General features: G+C 35.7%; 1 pseudogene; it reads right to left on the minus strand.

Annotated features, from left to right (window-relative positions):
- Positions 1–1,850: 1,850 nt before the first annotated feature.
- Positions 1,851–2,675, minus strand: LOC106766204 (annotated as a pseudogene).
- Between the last annotated feature and the right edge of the window lie 2,174 nt (positions 2,676–4,849).

Raw genomic sequence — 4,849 nt, forward strand, 5'->3', positions numbered from 1 at the left:
TACTACCTCGTGGTTCTCTACAACTAGGAGAAAAGTATGACATGTACATGTGGTAATATAAGATATTTTGGAAAAATAAGATCTTTCTTCACTTGCAGCCAAACCAAAGACTTTTGTAACATCAAACCAAATACTATTATCATCATCTCATAAAATAATTTTAAATAAAACAGATAATTATATTATTATTTATAAAATAAATATAAAATAATTATTTTTTAAAAATTAATATATATATATATATATATATATATATATATATATATATAACAATATTTGATGGTTTAAAACATTTTAATAGATATTAAACGATAATAAAATATGATATATTTTATGACACCAAAATCTGATAAAATAATTATATAATAAAAATAACTTCTATGACGATTATTAGTTAGTATGTCTTTTTTATCTTTTCTAATAACAATATTTAAATTCTTTTTTTCACATTCGATTTTTTACAAATATAATTTTAACTATTACTTTAATTAACAAATATTTTATTTGTAACGATTTTTAACTGCTAAAATATTAGTATTGTCAAAATGGATTGTAATACGCGTGTCAACCTAACTCATTACGGATTTGAACTGGGTTGAGTTTGAAAAAAAAGGTGTTGTTCCTTCCACTACCACATGTTTCGACTTGTACCTCCCCAATAATTTTTTTATTCGAAAACTAATCTTAATTAACATTTTTTTGTCTTTTACCTTATTTAATATAAAACCGTAATCCTATTCTCTCCCTTCTTTTTATTGCTGCCGCAGCATTTCCTACACTCTTACACATAACCTCTTTTTTCACTCTCTTCTTCTTACTCTTCTCTTCCTTCTTATTTCTCCTTTCCTCTTCTCATTTTCATTTCCTCCCTCCGTTATTTCATTGCTTCCATTGTGTCATTGCATTGTTGCTTTCATTTTATTTTTTGTTGATATGTTATATGTGTTATTGTATGTTCTGTGTGCATGAGGAAAATTGAGAAGGCCACCTACAAATTTGTTGATATGGCAAATTTGTTTTGCTTTCACGGATATTGACATCCGAGCCAAACAAATTTTCTATTTTTTTTTTAAATTTGGATTTTTGGTTTATTAATTATTTATTTTTTTAGATTTATTTATTTGTAGTTGATTTAATATTTAATTTATACTTATTTATACCGAATAAAAAGTGTTTATTAAAAAAAAAAAAAACAAAAGGACGTTACTCCCTACACCATTCAATTTAAATTTTAGAGTTAATATTTTTAAAGCACACAAGTTCTTCTTCCTTCTAACATTCGTCTTCTTCGTCGTTGTGCTTTTGGAGTCATTATGTGCCTTTGAAGGAATCTTCCACAATGGGCCTCTCATCGATACGGAAGCCACCTACATCAAGCAGCGCCAGCTTCTGTACTATAAGGACGAGTTCGGTGACAGAGGAGAAAAAGTAACCGTAGATACACAAACACTTGACAGCCTCATAGCCCCTACTCTAGTCTCGTTCCTTCATGGGTTTAACTTTCAACAATTGTTGTTACTCCCTGTCCCATGCTCTATTGTTAACATAACAGTTCCCATCAAAGAAAATGTGAGAATTAATCACTAGACTCCATGATTGCCTCCTTGAGGACTCTCTACCAATATCATTATGTACACTTTGAAAATGGTAAAGGGGAATCCAGAAAAAAAAAAGTTGAGAGCTTTTACATAAACAATTATATAGTAGTGAAATATACTTGATGATGGCTATGTTGAAACAAATAATTCAAGCATGAAAAACCTTAGGAGTAAAATTGATGTGTTATTCAAAACCAGAAGTAAAATAAGTGAAAGGATGATATATAGCATTTGGCAACTAAGTAAGTGAAATTAATTTTTGTGTTGCACCCTCCCGCTCTCTGAACCGACATAGGGGTCAATCACAACATTTATTACAGCTAGTTTCCGAGCAGAGAACGATTATGAAAGAGTAAACTTAAGTTCATCAGGCGTCCCAAAAAGATAGCCTTTTCCGTCAAAAGCTTCTATCAAAGCATGGTATCCTACATTTGGGACAAAATCTGTGAGGGCAAGATCACCTTTGTGAGGTCCATCTATCTCTTCTAGGCGTCTACGGTCGCTGCCATATACACCCCTATTGTTGAAAATAATCCCAACCACATGAAGCTGGTACCAAACCAATGTCTCAACTTCAACGACATTAAACCCAAATCCAGAATCCCCTTCAACAGCAACCACGAACCGGACAGGAAAAGCAACAGTGGTGGCAATGTAGTAACCAAGACCAACTCCCATGGTCCCTCACGTGCCTATATCCAATCTCATTCGGGGCTCGGTCTAAACCAACATAGACCTTCACACATCCATGGTATTAGTCCATTTGGAAACCACTATAGGAGCAGGACTTCCTAAATCCGCAATAGCGTCGCGTATAATCCTCATAGGCATCAAAAAATTGAACGACACAACGTTACCACCAGTCGCCTGTTTATGTCCCCTGTTCCCCTCTGCCCCTACCGCCGGTGTACTCGGCTCCACCATCAGTGTACTTGCCGCCACCACCACCTCTAGTGTATTCGCTTCCTCCACACCAAGAATCAACAATAATGGAAGCAATGGGGAAGAGAAGAATGAATGAAAAGATGAGAAAGATGAAAAAAAAAAACTCATACAGAAATGAGAAGAAAAGAGAAAATCCGTGGAGATGTGGTGGTGGGGTGCAACTGTCTAAAATTAGAGTTTTTAAATATTACATATATATATATATATATATATATATATATATATTATAAAATCTTAAATAGTAAAAGTAATAAAATTTTAACGGAAGGATAATTTTGGAAATAAAAGAAATTGGGGAGGTGGAGGGAGCAGAGGTGGTGGTGGAGGGAGTAACATCTTTGAAAAAAATGTAATTTTTTTATGCGGGCTAGTTTTCAACCCGGCTCACCTAGAACCCGACTCATCGGGTTGAACCAGTGGTGAGCCGGGTTGGTTCACCAACCCACCTAATATAATTTAATTATTTATTATTTTGTATTTCATTATTATTAGTTAGCATTTTTTTTATTATATTATATATGGTGATAAAGAAGAAGATATTTCAAGGAGAAAAATAATATAGATTTATCTATTCAAGGCTCTAATATTATAAATGGATAGGCGATACAAAAATAATATTAAAAACTTATTTGTTCGTCTTTTGTATATATTTTTGGATTACGCTTGGACTGCATCATACTTCTTTTTTTTTTTTTATTTTGAATTACCTTTGGAGTTTAATATCATTTTAGAGTGATGTTTATTTAGATTTGAATTAAAAAATAGGGTTAAATATGTTTTTTGTCCCTTAAGTATCACTCATTTTTTGTTTTAGTCCCTACTTAAAACATTGATGCCATTTAATCCTTATAGTATTAAAACATGTAAAAATAGTCCTTGAAAATGGACGACGTCAACTTTGGGTTAACGACAGTGCCACGTCTTCTGCTAGCACTCTTCTTTATCTGCCAGATAAGTCACCAACACGTTCGAATCCCATTGGTGGTGTTACCGACGATACGGGTCGCCACCGCATGGAAGTTGCCGCCTCACCCACCACTCGAACAACGACCACACTGATTTCCACAGTGTTGCCGATACTTGCGCCGAAAAAGCCACCGCCCTTCACGGCAGACCACCACTACTTTGCCCCTTCTCCTTCGCGCGAGAGGAAGACCCATTCACCCTCTGCAATTTCACAATATACAGAAATTTATGGCACCAAATACCAAACTAGGATGCCCTAAACCTTCGATTAAGTTTTACATAAGCCATAAATCACAAATAGTTGCAACGGTTCTTGCACAAGATTTCCAGAACTCAAATAAAATTCATTAATCAGAAAGAATGGGTTTGGAGCTTTGACCAAAAATGACGACTACATTTTCACACGGAATTGAAAAAGTAATAACAATGATAATAAATTATAACTAAAAAGAAATCGACAATATTCAATTTGGGGGCAAAAGTTAAAGGAACACAATGTGTTATCTAGGTCTTGGTGGAGAGTTGAAAATGTCGAGAAGAACACTGAAATTGCACAATAATTCCCAGAAAATGAAAACCCAAATAAGTGGATGGTAATTAAAGGGTTTTTTCACTGAACCGAATAGGAGAAAAGGGTTTTCGTTGTTGGTGGCTCGCGGTGGCCGTGACTTGGGGCGTTGGCGGCGCCGTGGCTTGCGTCTCAGACAGTTGGGCTCACTCCAGACGGAGATCGACGGCGGAGGAGGAGAAGGGAACTCGATAGTAGAGTGGGAACGCCCTTGGCGGCGAACGACAGGGACACCGATGTCTTGGCCAGCGACTGACGGTGGTGGTCTCGCCGGCGATGAAGAACACACATCCAGGGATCGTTTTCTCTCACACACGAGGATTCCAAATGTTAAAAAAGCACAACGTGGCAGATAGTGCACAGTGAACCTGGCAGAAGATGTGGCAGGACCGTTAGCCACATCAACAAAAACTTGACGCCATTCATTTTTAAGGATTAAAGTTACATGTTTTAATACTAAGAGGATTAAATGCCATCAATGTTCTGAGTAGGGACTAAAACCAAAAATCACTGATATTTGAGGGACTAAAAACATATATAACCCTAAAAAATATTGTAATATATTTTATTTTAAAAAAAAACTTATAATTAAATGAGCAAGTGAGCCAACCTGTTTAACCCATAACCTCGTGGTGGGTCGAGGCGGGTTCGAATTTTTTCAGCTTGCTAATAAGTGAGCCGAGTTGGGTTGACTCACTAAATGACCAACTCGTGATGGACCAGGTCGGATCGAGCCGAGTTACCCGTTTTGACAGCTCTATAAAATATGTAA

Source organism: Vigna radiata, chromosome 7, assembly GCF_000741045.1.
Source record: "Vigna radiata var. radiata cultivar VC1973A chromosome 7, Vradiata_ver6, whole genome shotgun sequence".
NCBI classification, from domain to species: Eukaryota; Viridiplantae; Streptophyta; class Magnoliopsida; order Fabales; family Fabaceae; genus Vigna; species Vigna radiata.